This window comes from Salmo salar, chromosome 20, assembly GCF_965601325.2.
Source record: "Salmo salar chromosome 20, fSalSal1, whole genome shotgun sequence".
NCBI lineage: Eukaryota > Metazoa > Chordata > Actinopteri > Salmoniformes > Salmonidae > Salmo > Salmo salar.
The window spans coordinates 39,944,406-39,967,152 of NC_138310.1; the positions used below are offsets into that span (position 1 = coordinate 39,944,406).

A 22,747-nucleotide genomic window follows, 5' to 3' on the forward strand; every position below is an offset into this window, starting at 1 on the left:
ACACTATCCCAACCGTGAAGCACGGGGGTGGCAGCATCATGTTGTGGGGTTGCTTTTCTGCAGGAGGGACTGGTGCACTTCACAAAAGAGATGGCATCATGAGGGAGGAAGAATTATGTGGATATATTGAAGCAACATCTCAAGACATGAGTCAGGAAGTTAAAGCTTGGTCGCAAATGGGTCTTCCAAACGGACAATGACCCCAAGCATAATTCCAAAGTTGTGGAAAAATGGCTTAAGGACAACAAAGTCAAGGCATTTGAGTTGCCACCACAAAGCCCTGACCTCAATCCCATAGAAAATTTGTGGGCAGATCTGAAAAAGCGTGTCCGACCAAGGAGGCCTACAAACCTGACTGAGTTACACCAGCTCTGTCAGAAGGAATGAGCCAAAATTCACCCAACTTATTGTGGGAAGCTTGTGGAAGGCTAACCGAAACGTTTGACCCAAGTTAAACAACTTTAAAGGCAATGCTACCAAATACTAATTGAGTGTATGTAAACTTCTGACCCAATGGGAATGTGATGAAAGACATAAAAGCTGAAATAAATCATTCTCTCTACTATTATTCTGACATTTCACATTCTTAAAATAAAGTGGTGATCCTAACTGGCCTAAAACAGGGAATTTTTACAAGTATTAAATGTCAGGAATTGTGAAAAACTGAGTTTAAATGTATTTGGCTAAAATGTATGTAAACTTCCGACTTCAACTGTATGTCTTTAGAAAATAAAAATGTGTTTATATTTGCATCATCCACACTGCTCTGCCTCTGTCATACTCAGTAATCTGAGATTGTAAAACCAGTGGAGATTGTATGGATTTACATTACCCCCTAGGGCGGTGTGTAGGGGAAACAAATATGTTAGCATGATCGCACACACACACACAGAGAGAGACAGACGTCACCAGGAGAGCATCGGCCCACACTATTCCTGTGAGCCTACCAGAAGGGAGTGGCAGAGAAACAACATATCTCAACATCTAGGATGCTTAAAGTCTACCCTTCAGATGAAAGAGAGAACAGAGAGAGGGATGGAGTGGGTGAAGGAGAGAGAGGGATAAGGATGGTATGGAGAGGAGAGGAGCGGGTGGTAAGGGGGAAGCAGGAGGAGAATTCAAACGACGTGAGATGTGAGATAATGATTGAATGAAAGAGAATGGAGAGAGAAAAAGAGACTGAGAAAGCAAGAGAGGTGCATTTATAGTATGCATACAGATGAACAAACACACGCACACACACACACACACACACACACGAGTGAGAGAAGGGCTTCCTTTTTTTATGCACCACAGAGGGCAGTCCTTATCAGGGCCCTCTAAAGAGGACAGATAACATGCATTAGTCCACATCACCACAACAAGATAATGCCAGCCACACACAGAGCAAATCCCACAAACACACACAAAGACAGATACACGTATAGACACACGCACAGATGCATGCATAGACGCTTTCATGCTCTCTTCTGGCACATCCAGATGTACATGATCAGGGACAAATGACTGGGTAGCCTTGTGGTTAAGAATGTTGGGCCAGTAACTGAAAGGTTGCTGGTTCGATTCCCAGAGCCAACTATGTGAAAAATCTGTTGATGCGCCCTTCAGCAATGATCTTAACCCTAATTGTGCCTGTTAGTCGCTTTGGATAAGAGCGTCTGCTAAATGACTAAAATGTAAATGGCAGAGAAAGAGGGATACCTAGTCAGTTGTACAACTGAATGCATTCAATTGAAATGTCTTCCTCATTTAACACAACCCCTCTGAATCAGAGAGGTGCGAGAGGCTGCCGTCATTGGCGCCCGGGGAGCAGTTGTTGGAGGTTAACTACCTTGCTTAGGTGCAGAACGACAGCTTGTCAGCTCAGGGATTCGATCCAGCAACCTTTCGGTTAATGGCCCACCACTCCTCCCTCCCAGGATACCTGCCAAGGATGTTTACCATAAGTTAGTATAGAGAGAGAGAGGTCTCAAGGTCTTTTTGCTGGGAAAAAGCAGACAGCAGCATATCATTCCAGAGCAGGTAGAAGAGGGCTGCAGGGTTAAAGTTCAGTTTAGACAAAGACTCAGGAGGGTACTGATCTCTCTTGCTAGGGCAGCGATCACCAGCCCTGGGTTTGGGCCTGCTCTTAATGATAGACTGTGTAACGTTTAAAAGTACAGTGGCAAGAAAAAGTATGTGAACCCTTTGGAATTATCTGGATTTCTGCATAAATTGGTCATAAAATTAGATCTAATCTTCATCTAAGTCACAACAACAGACAAACAGACAACAGACAAACAGACAAACAGTTAATAACACAAATTATTGTGCCCTGCCCTGCCCAATAAGAAAACACTCTCCACATGTGAGTTTGCTATTCAGAAGAAGCATTGCCTGATGTGAACCATGCCTCGAACAAAAGTGATCTCAGAAGACCCAAGATTAAGAATTGTTGACTTGCATAAAGCTGGAAAGGGTTACAAAAGTATCTCTAAAAGCCTTGATGTTCATCAGTCCACGGTAAGACAAATTGTCTATAAATGAAGAAAGTTCAGCACTGATGCTTCTCTCCCTAGGAGTGGCCATCCTGCAAAGATGACTCCAAGAGAACAGCACAGAATGCTCAATGAGGTTAAGAAGAATCCTAGAGTCTAAACTAAAGACTTACAGAAATCTCTGGAACATGCTAACATCTCTGTTGACGATATGTAAAACACTCATGGGAGGACACCACCGAAGAAGCCACTGCTATCCAAAAAGAACATTGCTGCAAGTCTGAAGTTCGTAAAAGAGCATCTGGATGCTCCACAACGCTATTGGTGAAACTAAAGTTGAAACTAAAGTTGAGTTGTTTTGGAATGAACACACAACACTATGTGTGGATACAAAAAGGCACAGCACACCAGCATCAAAACCTCATCCCAACTGTACAGTATGGTGAAGGGAGCATCCTTGTTTGGAGCTGCTTTGCTGCCTCAGGGCCTGGTGAGCTTGCTATCATCGACAGAAAAATTAATTCCCAAGTTTATCAAGACATTTTGCAAGAGAATGTAAGGATATCTGTCCGCCGATTGAAACTCAACAGAAGCTGGGTGATGCAACAGGACAACTACCCAAAACACAGAAGTAAATTAACAACAGAATGGCTTCAACAGAAGAAAATACGCCTTCTGGAGTGGCCCAGTCAGAGTCCCGACCACAACCCAATTGAGATGCTGTGGCATGACCACAAGAGAGCAGTTCATACCAGACATCCTAAGAATATTGCTGAACTGAAACAGTTTTGTAAAGAGGAGTGGTCCAAAATTCCTGCTGACCGTTGTGCAGGTCTGATCCGCAAGTACAGAAAATGTTTGGTTGAGGTTATTGCTGGCAAAGGAGGGTCAACCAGTTATTAAATCCAAGGGTTCACATACTTTTTCCACCCTGCACTGTGAATGTTTACACGGTGTGTTCAATAAAGACATGACAACATATAATTGTTTGTGTGTTATTAGTTTAAGCAGACTGTGTCTATTGTTGTGACCTAGATGAAGATCAGATGACATTTTATGACCAATTTATGCAGAAATCCAGGTAATTCCAAAAGGTTCACATACTTTTTCTTGCCACTGTAACTGTAACAGAGATGGAACACACACCAAAAGATTCCCCTGAATAACCTTTCTATTTGCAGCAATACAACCACAGAAATGGATACTCAAACTCTAGTGACTCTCTGGCAAATTCTCCCCTGTCCACTTCCATTACAGAGACAGACAGAGGAGAAGTGATCGACACATGGGATTGGGATTGGCGAGAGAGAGAGAGGTCTTACAAGCGTTCTCATCAGTGTCGTGTTTCCACAGATCAATGAAGAAACATCACACACACCATGCATGCATTCACCTACACACACAATACCGATATGGGCTTTTGAGTGAGATATCCAATGGCAGATTTGATCTGGATATTGATGTGACATGATAGTGGTCAGGTCAGGCATTGAGCTGCAGGTCTTTAGTGCAGAGGGTCACTCAGAGAGATGATGAGAGATCCATCCACAGCATGTTGCTGGGTCTAAACATCAGTTCCAGATGACAAGTATGTATCCAGCACTCAATACACTATGCCAGTTCAATACAGAGCATGTACCCAGTACTCAATAACCTGTGTGAGTTCAACACAGAGCATGTACCCAGCACTCAATAAACTATGTCAGTTCAACACAGAGCATGTACACAGCACTCAATAAATAACATCAGTTCAACAAAGAGAATGTACCCATCACTCAATAAACTGTCAGTTCAACACAGAGCATGTACCCAGCACTCAATAGACTATGTCAGTTCATCACAGAGCATGTATCCAGCACTCAATAAACTATGTCAGTTCAACACAGAGCATGTACACAGCACTCAATAAATAACATCAGTTCAACAAAGAGAATGTACCCATCACTCAATAAACTGTCAGTTCAACACAGAGCATGTACCCAGCACTCAATAGACTATGTCAGTTCATCACAGAGCATGTATCCAGCACTCAATAAACTATGTCAGTTCAACACAGAGCATATACCCAGCTCCCTCTACAACAGTCTCTATTACTAATACTGCTGATCCCTCTACAACAGTCTCTACTACTGCTCCTTCCAGAAAAGTCTCTACTGCGGCTCCCTTCACAACAGTCTCTATTACTAATACTGCTGCTCCATCCACAACAGTCTCTACTACTGCTCCCTCCACAACAGTCTCTACTACTGCTCCCTCCACAACAGTCTCTACGACTGCTCCCTCCACAACAGTCTCTACGACTGCTCCCTCCACAACAGTCTCTACTACAGCTCCCTCCACAACAGTCTCTACGGCTACTCCCTCCACAACAGTCTCTCCTGCTGTTCCCTCCGCAACAGTCTCTTTTACTGCTGTTCCCTCCACAACAGTCTCTTTTACTGATGTTCCCTCCACAACAGTCTATAATACCGCTCCCTCCACAACAGTCTATATTTCTGCTCCCTCCACAACAGTCTCTACTGCTGTTCTATGAATGAATGTGAATGTTGTCCGTGTGTGTGTGTGTAGTCTCTAACTTCTCTCACAGCAGAGTAGTTAGAGAGAGGAAGTGTGTGTCATTGCTGTAAATTCAGACAGACCAGCACTGCTTTACCCTGTCGTCAACACAATTACTGACCAGATGACGTGACACAAGGCTTGTGTGTCTGTGCCAGTGTGCTTGTGTGTGCATGTGTGTGCGCATGTGTGTTGGACTAAGCAGTGCAACATATCTCCTTCACATAGAGTTGATCAGGCTGTTGATTGTGGCCTGTGGAATGTTGTCCCACTCATCTTCAATGGCTGTGCGAAGTTGCTGGTTATTGACGGGAACTGGAACACGCTGTCATACATGTCGATCGAGAGCATCCCAAACATGCTCAAACATGCAAACATGTCTGGTGGGTATGCAGGCTTTGGAAGAACTGGGACATTTTCAGCTTCCAGGAATTGTGTAACGACATGGGGCTGTGCAATATCTTTCTGAAACATGAGGTGATGGCGGTGGATGAATGGCGCGACAATGGGCCACAGGATCACATCATGTTATCTCTGTGCATTCAACTGCAGCCAGGTCAAGACCCTGGTGAGGACAACGAGCACGCAGTTGAGCTTCCCTGAGAAATTCTTCAGTTTCGCAAACCCACAGTTTCATCAGCTGTCCAGGTTGCTTGTTTCAGACGATTCTGCAGATGAAGAAGCCGGATGTGGAGGTCCTGGGCTGATGTGGTTACACGTGGTCTGCGGTTGTGAGGCCAGTTGGACGTACTGACAAATTCTCTAAAACGACACCGGAGGCAGCTTATGGTAGATAAATTAACATTAAATTCTCTGGCAACAGCACTGGTGAACATTCCTGCAGTCGGTATGCCATTTGCACACTCCCTCAACACTTGAGACATTTGTGGCATTGTGTTGTGGTACAAAACTGCACATTTTAGAGTGGCCTTTTATTGTCCCCAGCACAAGGCGCACCTGTGTAACAATCATGCTGTTTAATCAGCTTCTTGATATGCCACACCTGTCAGCTGGATGTATTATCTTGACGAAGGAGAAATGCTTACTAAGAGGGATGTAAACAAATGTGTGCACAGAATTTGAGAGAAATAAGATGTGACCAATTCAGCAAACTAGGAGTATGTCGCAAGTCATGACTTTACAGGAGAGCCGTTTGAATGTAATTTTTTTTATAAATCTAAATGTGTTTTTTGACAGAAATGCCTTTTCTAACATGTGAACTTTCAAATGCCTTAATGTGCATGCCATCTGTAAATACAAATAAAATTGTTCAATTACAAGCCTTGTCGGTTAAGCCACAGAAAAAGCAACCTTCCCCCTAGCCATGATTGAATGAGATAATGAGTGGGCTGGACATGCCGAGAGAGGAGTTTGGATTGATCTGCCATAGAAGCTTGTCAGTCTGTGTTGGTAATCCTGTCGAAAGCGGCTTTTTTGTTATGTATTGTGTAGTGGAGCTGCAAAAGGGTTGCTCTCCACTTTCTGGAGGATCAAGTATTGAAATCAGTTGAAATAGAGTTTGATAGCTAAAGAGATGGAGAAAACGTCTGTCTCCGGATGACATCTTCAATCTAAGAGCAACTGTGGCATGGCATTCCTGACAGAGAGACGCGTCCATGCATGATAATGTATACAGGTAAGATAGTCTAGCGTTAGCTAGCTACCTTTTCAGATATTACAAGTTTTCTAATTTTGACAGAAAGTGGTTTCATTTCAAGCTATAAAGTGTACTGTTAAGTAGCTAGCTAATGTTAGCTGACTTGCTCCCTACCTGACGTTATTATTAGTTTCCCAGAGCCTTTTGCTGTTCTAGTTAGAGCCTAACGTTAGCTAGCTAACATTGGACAGCACTGTGGCATTGTTGGCACTGTTCACTGTTGTTTAACTAGCTAACGTCGGCTGGCTGGCTCGTTAGCTAATGTTACATGACGTGTGTACAACACCCATTGAATATGGCCGGTGTCAGTAAACATCTGCAACAAAGCATAATGAAATTGTTGCCAGCAGAGCTGGTTAGGCTGTTTTCATGTTATCCAGAGGTAAACAAATCATTGTACAGAGCGTCAAGTGTGCTCTTCGAGAGCAAAACGAGATGGGTGGGGCTCAAGCTTAAGAGGGTGTGAACGATGCTGAATGGGTGTAGACAAAGAAGAGCTCTTCACTAGATAGCAAAACATTCAATGGCGATTTTGATCAACTTTCAAAGCAGAATAACTTTCCCATTGTTCCTCAAATGCAGTGTATGACATACCATTTTGTAGCTCTGAGTCTCTACTTTTATCTAATGAAAAAAAACACAATTTCATATTTTGCTACAGAAGACCGAATCCAGGTGGTGAGTCACATTTTTGTGGAATGGAACATTTCTGGGATATTTTATTTCAGCTCATGAAACATGGGACGAACACTTTACATATTGCATTTACTGTATGTATTTTTGTTCAGTATACATGTTTAATGTGTAACTAAATCTCCATTACTAAAGCTATTTCTTCCCTTGTTATTGTCTCCCTCTCTACCCCCCCCCCCCCCCCCCCCCCTTTCTAATAAAAACTAAACACACAGGAAGCGAATGACCAGGGGAAATGGAACAATTGATCACAAGCGGCTCGTAGACATCTCAAATTTTCTCCTGGCAGCCATTAATATAGAATCATTATTGTAGGAGATGGGCGGAACAGACTGGCCCAGCATGGCAGATGGAAAGCCTTACGTCTAGGATTCCATTTATCAAAGGCTGGAGCAGGAATCATTCTATTAGATCTGGGAGAGAGGATCTGGCCACAACAGGAAGGCCTGACAACACACACACACAAAAACATGCATACATACACGCAGACCCCTAAGACCTGAGGTAGTCACTGATGGTCTGAATGGTCATTAATAAACAGAGAAGATCCGGGATCACTAATTAATCTTGTTCAGAGAGAGAGAACAAGAAAAAGAGAGAGAGAGTGAGAGAGAACGAGGGAGCAAGAGGTGGTCATTTATCAAGTTGTCGGTGCACGGTTCAGGTCCAGCATGAACACACAGAAACACTCACGGGGAGTGGTCCAGTGATTACAGTCACAATGGGTTGGCTAGAGGGGAGTGGTCCAGTGATTACAGTCACAATGGGTTGGCTAGAGGGGAGTGGTCCAGTGATTACAGTCACAATGGTTTGGCTAGAGGGGAAACACATGGCAGTGAAACCCCTGAACGATTTAACACATGAACACACAGTTCCCCTGACCACCACAGACTAGACTGAGATACCATAGGATCTTACACTGGGGAGAAAAATACTAGACCAACAAATTTGTGAGTAATGTGAGTAACGTCCATGCTACCAAGGGCTTGACATGCAAACACAATTCATGAAACCATTACTGTATTGGGTTGGTCGAGAGGAGAGAGAGCTCACTAGGTTCAGATCTGATGATGTGTGTGGATTATAGATGAGGTATTTAGATGATATCAGTAAACATGAAAGGGGTGTACAGGATCTGATTCCGGAGCTAGAGAGACAGGCACCTTTCTGAGGTCAACTAAAGCAGAACACACACACAGTACAACAACTCGCACTCTCTCTGACTCGCACTCTCTCTCTCTGTGTCACACTCTCTCTCTGTGTCACACTCTCTCTCTGTTTCACACTCTCTATCTGTGTCACACTCTCTCTGTCTCACAGTCTCTCTGTCTCACACTGTTCCTGATAGAGAGCAGAAGTTATAGAAATAGAGTGAATAGATTGTGATGTTTACCGTTGTCAGTGATCTTGCAGAAGACCAGGTCGAGTTCTTTGAGATTCCTCCTCTCCTTAGCAATGATCTCTACACACCTGGGAGGAAGAGACAAAGAAAAGGGGGATGAGAGGAGAGGTCTAGATCACCTGACGATTTAACCTGTTAGGGCTAGGGGGCAGTATTGACACGGCTGGATAAAAAACATACCCGATTTAATCTGGTTACCACTCCTACCCAGTAACTAGAATATGCATATACTTATTACATATGGATAGAAAACACCCTAAAGTTTCTAAAACTGTTTGAATGGTGTCTGTGAGTATAACAGAACTCAAATGGCAGGTCAAAACCTGAGAGATTCCTTTACAGGAAGTGGCCTGTCTGACCATTTCTTGAACTTCTTTTCCATCTCTATCTTTTACTAAGGATCTCTGCTCTAACGTGACACTTCCTACGTCGTCCATAGGCGCTCAGAGCCCGGGAAAAAACAGAATGTCGTCATTCCAGCCCCAGGCTGAAACACATTATCGCCTTTCTCAAGTGGCCCATCAAGAGACACTAGCTTATGCGCGTGACCCCGACCGCCCCCGCCTTTGGGATTTTTTCCTCTGTTTGCCGAAAAGGAGATTCCCTGTCGGAATATTATCGCTTTTCTACGAGAAAAATGACGTAAAAATTGATTTTAAACAGCGGTTGACATGCTTCGACGTACGGCAATGGAATACTTTGAATTTTATTGTCAGGAATTGCGCCAAGCGCGTGACACTTCTTTACTATTTCGGATAGTGTCTGGAACGCACGAACAAAACGCCGCTATTCGGATATAACGATGGATTATTTTGGACCAAACCAACATTTGTTATTGAAGTAGCTGTCCTGGGTGTGCATTCTGACGAAGACAACAAAAGGTAATGACATTTTTATAATAGTAAATATGATTATGGTGAGTGCTAAACTTGCCGGGTGTCTAAATAGCGAGCCCGTGATGCCTGGGCTATGTACTTAGAATATTGCAAAATGTGCTTTCACCAAAAAGCTATTTTAAAATCGGACATATCGAGTGCATAGAGGAGGTCTGTATCTATAATTCTTAAAATAATTGTTATGCTTTTTGTGAACGTTTATCGTGAGTAATTTAGTAAAATGTTAGCGAATTCCCCGGAAGTTTGCGGGGGGTATGCTAGTTCTGAACGTCACATGCTAATGTAAAAAGCTGGTTTTTGATATAAATATGAACTTGATTGAACAAAACATGCATGTATTGTATAACATAATGTCCTAGGGTTGTCATCTGATGAAGATCATCAAAGGTGAGTGCTGCATTTAGCTGTCTTCTGGGTTTTGGTGACATTATATGCTGGCTTGAAAAATGGGTGTCTGATTATTTCTGGCTTGGTACTCTGCTGACATAATCTAATGTTTTGCTTTCGTTGTAAAGCCTTTTTGAAATCGGACAGTGTGGTTAGATTAACGAGAGTCTTATCTTTAAATGGCTGTAAAATAGTCATATGTTTGAGAAATTGAAGTAATAGGATTTTTAAGATTTTGAAAATCGCGCCACAGGCTGCAAGTGGCTGTTACGTAGGTGGGACGAATTCGTCCCGCCTAGCCTAGAGAGGTTAACCTGTTAGGGCTAGGGGGCAGTATTGACACGGCTGGATAAAAAACATACCCGATTTAATCTGGTTACCACTCCTACCCAGTAACTAGAATATGCATATACTTATTACATATGGATAGAAAACACCCTAAAGTTTCTAAAACTGTTTGAATGGTGTCTGTGAGTATAACAGAACTCAAATGGCAGGTCAAAACCTGAGAGATTCCTTTACAGGAAGTGGCCTGTCTGACCATTTCTTGAACTTCTTTTCCATCTCTATCTTTTACTAAGGATCTCTGCTCTAACGTGACACTTCCTACGTCGTCCATAGGCGCTCAGAGCCCGGGAAAAAACAGAATGTCGTCATCCCAGCCCCAGGCTGAAACACATGATCGCCTTTCTCAAGTGGCCGATCAAGGGACTCTGGGCTTAGGCGCGTGACCCGACCGCCCCCGCCTTTGTGATTTTTTTCCTCTGTTTGCCGAAAAGGAGATTCCCTGTCGGAATATTATCGCTTTTCTACGAGAAAAATGGCATAAAAATTGATTTTAAACAGCGGTTGACATGCTTCGAAGTACGGTAATGGAATATTTAGAATTTTTTTGTCACGAATTGCGCCATGCGCACGACCCTTCTTTACCATTTCGGATAGTGTCTGGAACGCACGAACAAAACGCCGCTATTCGGATATAACGATGGATTATTTTGGACCAAACCAACATTTGTTATTGAAGTAGCAGTCCTGGGAGTGCATTCTGACGAAGACAACAAAAGGTAATCAAACTTTTATAATAGTAAATATGATTATGGTGAGTGCTAAACTTGCCGGGTGTCTAAATAGCTAGCCCGTGATGCCTGGGCTATGTACTTAGAATATTGCAAAATGTGCTTTCACCAAAAAGCTATTTTAAAATCGGACATATCGAGTGCATAGAGGAGGTCTGTATCTATAATTCTTAAAATAATTGTTATGCTTTTTGTGAACGTTTATCGTGAGTAATTTAGTAAAATGTTAGCGAATTCCCCGGAAGTTTGCGGGGGGTATGCTAGTTCTGAACGTCACATGCTAATGTAAAAAGCTGGTTTTTGATATAAATATGAACTTGATTGAACAAAACATGCATGTATTGTATAACATAATGTCCTAGGGTTGTCATCTGATGAAGATCATCAAAGGTGAGTGCTGCATTTAGCTGTCTTCTGGGTTTTGGTGACATTATATGCTGGCTTGAAAAATGGGTGTCTGATTATTTCTGGCTTGGTACTCTGCTGACATAATCTAATGTTTTGCTTTCGTTGTAAAGCCTTTTTGAAATCGGACAGTGTGGTTAGATTAACGAGAGTCTTATCTTTAAATGGCTGTAAAATAGTCATATGTTTGAGAAATTGAAGTAATAGGATTTTTAAGGTTTTGAAAATCGCGCCACAGGATAGCAGTGGCTGTTACGTAGGTGGGACGAATTCGTCCCGCCTAGCCTAGAGAGGTTAAGAGACATTACATACAGCTGGGAAGAACTATTGGATATCAGAGCGACGTCAACTTACCAACATTACAACCAGGAATACGACTTTCCCACAGTGGATACTTTGTTCGCACCAGCACCCAGGGCATTTGATCTGATCCCAGAGGCTGACCCAAAACAATGTCACAACAGAAGAGGTAGAAGAAGATCTTCTTCTGTTGGCACTCCAATAGGTCCCAGTTATATTACAAATGGTCCTTTTGTTCGATAAAGTCGTTCTTTATATCCATAAAAACTCAGTTTAGCTGGCGCGCTTCAGCATACAAAATGAATCCCAAACGTTACCAATAAACTTATCCAAACAAGTCAAACAACGTTTATAATCAAACCATAGGTACCCTAATACGCAAATAAACAATACAATTTAACCTGTTATGGATAGGGGGCAGTATTTTCACGGCCGGATAAAAAACGTACACGATTTAATCTGATTATTACTCATGCCCAGAAACTAGAATATGCATATAATTATTAGCTTTGGATAGAAAATACTCCAAAGTTTCTAAAACTGTTTGAATGGTGTCTGTGAGTATAACAGAACTCATTTGGCAGGCCAAAACCTGAGAAGATTCTGTACAGGAAGTACCCTGTCTGACCATTTCTTGGCCTTCTTGATTATCTCTATCCAAAACAGGGGATCTCTGCTGTTACGTGACACTTCCTACGGCTCCCATGGGTTCTCAGAAGGCGGCAAAAAGCTGAATCGTGGCTTTGCAGGCCCTGGCTGAAAAACATTAGCGCGTTTGGATAGTGGTCGGTCAGAGTACTATGAGACTGAGGCGCGTGCACGAGTCGACTCCATGTTTACTTTCTCTCTCTTTGAACGAAAACAACCACTCCCGGTCGGAATATTATCGCTTTTTTACGAGAAAAATGGCATAAAAATAGATTTTAAACAGCGGTTGACATGCTTCGAAGTACGGTAATGGAATATTTAGCATTTTTTTGTCACGAAACGCGTCGGGCGCGTAACCCTTCGTTACCCTTGGATAGTGTCTTGAACGCACGAACAAAACGCCGCTATTTGGATATAACTATGGATTCTTTTGAACCAAACCAACATTTGTTATTGAAGTAGAAGTCCTGGGAGTGCATTCTGACGAAGAACAGCAAAGGTAGTAAATCTGACTTTGGTGAGGGCTAAACTTGGTGGGTGTCTAAATAGCTAGCCCTGTGATGCCGGGCTATCTACTTAGAATATTGCAAAGTGTGCTTTCACCGAAAAGCTATTTTAAAATCGGACATAGCGAGTGCATAGAGGAGTTCTGTATCTATAATTCTTAAAATACTTGTTATGTTTTTTGTGAACGTTTATCGTGAGTAATTTAGTAAATTCACCGGAAGTGTTCGGTGGGAATGCTAGTTCTGAACGTCACATGCTAATGTAAAAAGCTGTTTTTTGATATAAATATGAACTTGATTGAACAAAACATGCATGTATTGTATAACATAATGTCCTAGGTGTGTCATCTGATGAAGATCATCAAAGGTTAGTGCTGCATTTAGCTGTGGTTTTGTTTTTTGTGACATTATATGCTAGCTTAAAAAATGGGTGTCTGATTATTTCTGGCTGGGTACTCTGCTGACATAATCTAATGTTTTGCTTTCGCTGTAAAGCCTTTTTGACATCGGACAGTGTGGTTAGATAAAGGAGAGTCTTGTCTTTAAAATGGTGTAAAATAGTCATATCCTGTTGGGTCTAGGGGGCAGCATTTGCACGTCTGGATAAAAAAAATGTACCCGATTTAATCTGGTTACTAATCCTACCCAGTAACTAGAATATGCATATACTTATTATATATGGATAGAAAACACTCTAAAGTTTCCAAAACTGTTTGAATGGTGTCTGTGAGTATAACAGAACTCATTTGGCAGGCAAAACCCTGAGACATTTTCTGACAGGAAGTGGATACCTGATGTGTTGTATTGACTTTAAACCTATCCCATTGAAAAACACAGGGGTTTAGGAATATTTTGGCACTTCCTATTGCTTCCACTAGATGTCACCAGCCTTTACAAAGTGTTTTGAGTCTTCTGGAGGGAGATCTGACCGAACAAGAGCCATGGAACGGTGATGTCCCATTAGACACCTGGCGCGCTACTTCATGTTGGGTACCCTCGTTCCAATACGTTATAAAAGACTATGCATTCGTCCACCTTGAATATTATTCATGTTCTGGTTAAAAAAGGCCCTAATGATTTATGCTATACAACGTTTGACATGTTTGAACGAACGGAAATATATTTTTTCCCCTCGTTCATGACGAGAAGTCCGGCTGGCTTACATCATGTGCTAACGAGACGGAGATTTTTGGACATAAATGATGAGCTTTTTTGAACAAAACTACATTCGTTATGGACCTGTGATACCTGGAAGTGACATCTGATGAAGAGAATCAAAGGTAATGGATTATTTACATAGTATTTTCGATTTTAGATCTCCCCAACATGACGTCTAGTCTGTATCGCAACGCGTATTTTTCTGGGCACAGTGCTCAGATTATTGCAAAGTGTGATTTCCCAGTAAGGTTATTTTTAAATCTGGCAAGTTGATTGCGTTCAAAAGATGTAAATCTATAATTCTTTAAATGACAATATAATATTTTACCAATGTTTTCTAATTTTAATTATTTAATTTGTGACGCTGACTTGACTGCCGGTTATTGGAGGGAAACGATTTCCTCAACATCAATGCCATAGTAAAACGCTGTTTTTGGATATAAATATCAACTTGATAGAACTAAAAATGCATGCATTGTCTAACATAATGTCCTAGGAGTGTCATCTGATGGAGATTGTAAAAGGTTAGTGTATCATTTTAGCTGGTTTTATGGTTTTGGTGACCCTGTCTTTGACTTGACAAAACATTACACACAACTCTTGTAAATGTACTGTCCTAACATACTCTAAATTTATGCTTTCGCCGTAAAACCTTTTTGAAATCGTAAAACGTGGTTAGATTAAGGAGATGTTTATCTTTCAAATGGTGTAACATAGTTGTATTTTTGAAAAATTTGAATTTTGACATTTATTTGGATTCAAATTTGCCGCTCTTGAAATGCACCTGCTGTTGATGGAGTGCACCACGGGTGGCACGCTAGCGTCCCACCTAGCCCCAAGAGGATATGTTTGAAAAATTGAAGTTTTTGTATTTTTTAGGAATTTGCAATTCGCGCCACGCCTATCATTGGATATGGGAGCAGGTGTTCCGCTAGCGGAACGTCTAGATGTAAGATTAAGACGGAGAATCGTTATTGTCTTTACAGCAGATAAAAAAATTATGCGCTCTCTCGTCCATGCGCATGGAAACACTACAGCCAAAATCAGAGCCACTTAGAAAAACTACAACTTCTCCCTCATTTTTCCAAAAACCAACCTGAAACTCTTTCTAAAGACTGTTGACATCTAGTACAAGCCCTAAGAACTGCAATTTGGGAGAATTTCGCCTTATAATAAAAGTGCCAGCCATTGAAATCAGTGGTAGGCCGAATTTCTTTTTTGGGATGGTTTGTCCTCGGGGTTTCGCCTGCCATTTCAGTTTTGTTATACTCACAGACATTATTTTAACAGTTTTAGAAACTTTAGAGTGTTTTTCTATCCAAAGTATATGCATATCCTAGCTTCTGGGCCTGAGTAGCAGGCAGTTTACTTTGGGCATGCTTTTCATCCGGACGTCAAAATACTGCCCCCTAGCCGAAAGAGGTTATTAAGTTAGTGAGGGAGATATGTCTCCAACTTCAGTGATTTTTACAATTCGTTCCAGTCATTGGCAGCATGGCACTGGAAGGAAAGGCGGCCAAAGGGGGTGTTGGCCAACAGAAAATGGCGCCAGAAGAAATGGCAGCAGTTTTACGGGCGCCCAACCAATTGTGCTATTATGTGTTTTTTTTTTTTGTGTAACTTATTTTGTACATAATGTTTCTGCAACCGTATCTTACGGCAAAAAAAGAGCTTCTGGATATCAGGACAGTGATCACTCACCTCGGATTAGACAAAGATTTTTTTTCAACAAGTAGGACGCACAGGACATTCTCCGAACACCCAACAAGGCCAACATCCCAGTCATTTGCAAGAGGAAGAGACACAGGTACAGAGGACACACAGCGGGATGCCTCGTGAGGCTCCGCAGAAGGCGAGTGGGAAAGCTGCCGTTACCGTCAATATTACACTCCAACGTGCAAACATTGGACAATACATTAGACGAGGTACGATCACGAATATCCAACCAACGGGACATCAAAAACTAATATCCTATGTTTCACGGAATCGTGGCTGAATGATGACATGGATATTCAGCTAGCAGGATATACACTGCACCGGCAAGATAGAACAGCACACTCCGGTAAGACGGGGGGGCGGGTCTGTGCATATTTGTAAACAACAGCTGGTGCACGAAATCTAAGGAAGTCTCTAGATTTTGCTCGCCCGAAGTAGAGTATATTGTGATAAATTGCAGGTCAAACTACCTGCCTAGAGAGTTTTCAGCTATACTTTTCGTTACTGTTTATTTACCACCACAGATGGATGCTGGAACTAAGACCGCACTCAGTCAGTTGTACAAGGAAATAAGCAACCAGGAAACCACTCACCCAGAGGCGGCGCTCCTAGTTGCCAGAGACTTTAATGCAGGGAAACTTAAATCAGTTCTACCTAATTTCTATCAACATGTTAACTTCTTTGGGATAGGGGGCAGTATTTTCACGGCCAGATAAAAAACGTACCCGATTTAATCTGGTTACTACTCCTGCCCAGAAACTAGAATATGCATATAATTAGTAGATTTGGATAGAAAACACTCTGCAGTTTCTAAAACTGTTTGAATGGTGTCTGTGAGTATAACAGAACTCATATGGCACGCCAAAACCTGAGAAAATTCCATGCAGGAAGTGCCCTGGCTGACAATTTGTTGTCCTTCTGTTGCATCTCTATCGAAATTACAGCATCGGTGCTGTAACGTGACACTTTCTAAGGCTTCCATTGGCTCTCTAAAGCCACCAGAAAGTGGAATGGGGTGTCTGCTGTCTTTGGGCAAAGTATAGGAGCAGAGTTTGTAAGTGGTCAGCCTGGGGACAGTGAGACTGGAGATGTGCGGTCACGAGACTTCTCCATTTTTTTCTTTCAGTCTTTGAATGAATACAACATTTCCCGGTTGGAATATTTTGAAATTTTTGTCACGAAATGCGCTCGCGCGTTACCCTTCGGATAGTGACCTGAACACACGAACAAAACAGAGGTATTTGGATATAACTATGGATTATTTGGAACCAAAACCACATTTGTTGTTGAAGTAGAAGTCCTGGGAGTGCAATCTGACGAAGAACAGCAAAGGTAATCCAATTTTTCTAATAGTAATTCTGAGTTTAGGTGACCCCGAAGTTGGCGGATGTCAAAATAGCTAGCCGTGATGGCCTAGCTATGTACTCAGAATATTGCAAGATGTGCTTTCGCCGAAAAGCTATTTTAAAATCGGACATTGCAATTGCATAAAGGAGTTCTGTATCTATAATTCTTAAAATAATTTATGTATTTTGTCAACGTTTATCATGAGTAATTTAGTAAATTCAGTTTGCGGTGGGGATGCTAGTTCTGAACATCACATGCTAATTTAAAAAGATGTTTTTGATATAAATATGAACTTGATTGAACAAAACATGCATGTATTGTATGACATAATGTCCTAGGAGTGTCATCTGATGAAGATCATCAAAAGTTAGTGCTGCGTTTAGCTGTGGTTTTGGTTTTTGTGACATGTATGCTTGCTTTGAAAATGGCTGTATGATTATTTTTGGCAGGGTACTCTCCTGAGATAATCTAATGTTTTGCTTTCGCTGTAAAGCCTTTTTGAAATCGGACAATGTGGTTAGATTAACCTCTCTGGGCTAGGTGGGACGAAATCGTCCCACCTACGCAACAGCCAGTGTAATCCCGTGGCGCGATTTTCAAATACCTTAGAAATGCTATTACTTCAATTTCTCAAACATATGACTATTTTACACCATTTTAAAGACAAGACTCTCGTTAATCTAACCACACTGTCCGATTTCAAAAAGGCTTTACAACGAAAGCAAAACATTAGATTATGTCAGCAGAGTACCCAGCCAGAAATAATCAGACACCCATTTTTCAAGCTAGCATATAATGTCACAAAAACCCAGAAGACAGCTAAATGCAGCACTAACCTTTGATGATCTTCATCAGATGACACACCTAGGACATTATGTTATACAATACATGCATGTTTTGTTCAATCAAGTTCATATTTATATCAAAAACCAGCTTTTTACATTAGCATGTGACGTTCAGAACTAGCATACCCCCCGCAAACCTCCGGTGAATTTACTAAATTACTCACGATAAACGTTCACAAAAAACATAACAATTATTTTAAGAATTATAGATACAGAACTCCTTTGTGCAATCGAGGTGTCCGATTTTAAAATAGCTTTTCGGTGAAAGCACATTTTGCAATATTCTGAGTACATAGCTATTTAGACACCCACCAAGTTTAGCCCTGACCAAACTCCGATTTACTATTACAAAAGTTTGATTACCTTTGGTGTTCTTCGTCAGAATGCACTCCCAGGACTGCTACTTCAATAACAAATGTTGGTTTGGTCCAAAATAATCCATCGTTATATCCAAATATCCTCTGTTTTGTTCGTGCGTTCAAGACACTATCCGAAGTGTAAATAAGGGTCACGAGCATGGCGCAATTCGTGACAAAAAAAATCTAAATATTCCATTACCGTACTTCGAAGCATGTCAACCTCTGTTTAACGAGAGTCTTGTCTCTAAAATGGTGTAAAATAGTCATATGTTTGAAAAATTGAAGTTATAGCATTTTTGAGGTATTTGTATTTTGCGCCACACGATTCCACTGGCTGTTGACTAGGTGGGAGCGTCCCACCTCGCCCAGACAGGTTAATCATGAAGCATACACCCCCACACTTCTTCCCATAAAGAATCCCGGTGGCTGTACCAACTCCGACAACATATCCCGAGAGAACCATGTTTCCGTGAAACAGAGTATGTTACAATCCCTGACGTCTCTCTGGAAAGCAACCCTTGCCCTAATTTCTTATACCTTGTTATCTAGAGACTGGACATTGGCAAGTAATATACTCGGAAGTGTTGGGTGGTGTGCACGCCTCCGAAGTCTGACCAGGAGGCCGCTCCGTCTACCTCTTCTGTTGTGACGTTGTTTTGGGTCAGCCTCTGGGATCAGATCAAATGCCCTGGGTGGTGGTGCGAACAAAGTATCCACTGCGGGAAAGTCGTATTCCTGGTTGTAATGTTGGTAAGTTGACGTCGCTCTGATATCCAATAGTTCTTCCCAGCTGTATTTAATGTCTCTTAAGATTTTCTGGGCTAACAATGTCAGAAATAATACATTAAAAAAGAAATGAGTGTAAAAATATGGAGTTGCTCCCCCCTTTGCTGCTATTACAAACTCCACTCTTCTGGAAAGGCTTTCCACTAGATTTTGCAACATTGCTGCGGGGACTTGCTTCCATTCAGCAACAAGAGCATTAGTGAGGTCGGCAACTGATGTTGGGATATTAGGCCTGGCTCGAGGTTGGCAATCCAATTCATCCCAAAGGTGTTTGATTGGGTTGACCTTGCTTTGTGCACATGGGCACATGAGCATTCTCATGCTGAAATAGGAAAGGGCCTTCCCCAAACTGTTGTCACAAAGTTGGAAGCACAGAATCATCTAGAATGTCATTGTGTGCTGTAACATCGAGATGCATGTTCTGAACATCACATGCCAATGTAAAAAGCTGTTTTTGGATATAAATATGAACTTGATTGAACAAAACATGCATGTATTGTATAACATAATGTCCTAGGAGTGTCATCTGATGAAGATCATCAAAGGTTAGTGCTGCATTTAGCTGTGGTTTGGGTTTATGTGATATATATGCTTGCTTGGAAAATGGCTGTGTGATTATTTGTGTCTATGTACTCTCCTAACATAATCTAATGTTTTGCTTTCGCTGTAAAGCCTTTTGGAAATCGGACGACGTGGTTCGATTCAGGAGAAGTGTATCTATAAAATGGTGTAAAATAGTCCTATGTTTGAGAACTTTGAATTATGACATTTTGTGGTTTTAAATTTGGCGCTCTAATTTTTCACTGGCTGTTGAATAGTGTGGGACGATTTCGTCCCACCTCCCCTAGAGAGGTTAAATGTGCAACCAGAGGGAAAATAAATTCTAGATCACCTGTACTTCACACACAGAGACGCGTACAAAACTCTCCCACGCCCTCCATTTGGTTAATCCGACCACAACTCTATCCTCCTGATTCCTGCTTACAAAGAAAAATTAAAGCAGGAAGCACCAGTGACTCGGTCTATATAAAAGTGGTCAGATGAAGCAGATGCTAAACTACAGCACTGTTTTGCTATCACAGACTGGAACATGTTCCGGGATTCTTCCGATTGCATTGAGGAGATCACCACATTAGTCACTGGTTTCATCAATAAGTACATAGAGGACGTCGTCCCCACTGTGACTGTACGTACAAACCCCAACCAGAAGCCATGGATTACAGGCAACAACCGCACTCAGCTAAACGGTAGAGTTGCCACTTTCAAGGTGCGGGACTCTAACCTGGAAGCTTATAAGAAATCTTGCTTTGCCCTGCGACGAACCATCAAACAGGCAAAGCGTCAATACAGGGCTAAGATTGAATCGTACTACACCTGCTCCGATGCTTGTCTTATGTGGCAGGGCTTGCAAACTATCACAGACTACAAAGGGAAGCACAGCCGCGAGCTGCCCAGTGACACAAGCCGACCAGACAAACTAAATCACTTCTATGCTCACTTCGAGGCAAGCAACACTGAGGCATGCATGAGAGTATCAGCTGTTCCGGACGACTGTGTGATCACGCTCTCCGTAGCAGACGTGAATAAGACCTTTAACCTCTCTGGGCTAGGCGGGATGAATTCGTCCCACATACGTAACAGCCACAGGCAGCCTGTGGCGCGATTTTCAAAACGTTAAAAATCCTATTACCTCAATTTCTCAAACATATGACTATTTTACAGCTATTTAAAGACAAGACTCTCGTTAATCTAACCACACTGTCCGATTTCAAAAAGGCTTTACAACGAAAGCAAAACATTAGATTATGTCAGCAGAGTACCAAGCCAGAAATAATCAGACACCCATTTTTCAAGCCAGCATATAATGTCACCAAAACCCAGAAGACAGCTAAATGCAGCACTCACCTTTGATGATCTTCATCAGATGACAACCCTAGGACATTATGTTATACAATACATGCATGTTTTGTTCAATCAAGTTCATATTTATATCAAAAACCAGCTTTTTACATTAGCATGTGATGTTCAGAACTAGCATACCCCCCGCAAACTTCCGGGGAATTCGCTAACATTTTACTAAATTACTCACGATAAACGTTCACAAAAAGCATAACAATTATTTTAAGAATTATAGATACAGACCTCCTCTATGCACTCGATATGTCCGATTTTAAAATAGCTTTTTGGTGAAAGCACATTTTGCAATATTCTAAGTACATAGCCCAGGCATCACGGGCTCGCTATTTAGACACCCGGCAAGTTTAGCACTCACCATAATCATATTTACTATTATAAAAGTTTGATTACCTTTTGTTGTCTTCGTCAGAATGCATACCCAGGACTGCTACTTCAATAACAAATGTTGGTTTGGTCCAAAATAATCCATCGTTATATCCGAATAGCGGCGTTTTGTTCGTGCGTTCCAGACACTATCCGAAATAGTAAAGAAGTGTCGCGCGCATGGCGCAATTCGTGACAATAAAATTCTAAATATTCCATTACCGTACTTCGAAGCATGTCAACCGCTGTTTAAAATCAATTTTTACGACATTTTTCTCGTAGAAAAGCGATAATATTCCGACAGGGAATCTCCTTTTCGGCAAACAGAGGAAAAAATCCCAAAGGCGGGGGCGGTCGGGGTCACGCGCCTAAGCCCAGTGTCCCTTGATCGGCCACTTGAGAAAGGCGATAATGTGTTTCAGCCTGGGGCTGGAATGACGACATTCTGTTTTTTCCCGGGCTCTGAGCGCCTATGGACGACGTGGGAAGTGTCACGTTAGAGCAGAGATCCTTAGTAAATGATAGAGATGGAAAAGAAGTTCAAGAAATGGTCAGACAGGCCACTTCCTGTAAAGGAATCTCTCAGGTTTTGACCTGCCATTTGAGTTCTGTTATACTCACAGACACCATTCAAACAGTTTTAGAAAATTTAGGGTGTTTTCTATCCATATGTAATAAGTATATGCATATTCTAGTTACTGGGTAGGAGTGGTAACCAGATTAAATCGGGTATGTTTTTTATCCAGCCGTGTCAATACTGCCCCCTATCCTAAACAGGTTAAACAGGTCAACATTCACAAGGCTGCAGGGCCAGACGGATTACCAGGACATGTACTCCGGGCATGTGCTGACAAACTGGCAGGTGTCTTCACTGACATTTTCAACATGTCCCTGATTGAGTCTGCAATAGAAACATGTTTCAAGCAGACCACCATAGTCCCTGTGCCCAAGAACACAAAGGTAACCTGCATAAATGACTACAGACCCGTAGCACTCACATCCGTAGCCATGAAGTGCATTGAAAGGCTGGTAATGGCTCACATCAACACCGTTATCCCAGAAACCCTAGACCCACTCTAATTTGCATACCGCCCAAACAGATCCACAGATGATGCAATCTCTATTGCACTCCACACTGCCCTATCCCACCTGGACAAAATGAACACCTATGTGAGAATGTTATTCATTGACTACAGCTCAGAGTTCAACACCATAGTACCCTCAAAGCTCATGACTAAGCTAAGGATCCTGGG

The 22,747-nt window shown here is 41.9% G+C and overlaps 1 pseudogene; it reads right to left on the reverse strand.

Annotated features, from left to right (window-relative positions):
• LOC123729168 (uncharacterized) overlaps positions 1–22,747 on the reverse strand; it is a 792,531-nt pseudogene that overhangs the window by 206,615 nt on the left and 563,169 nt on the right.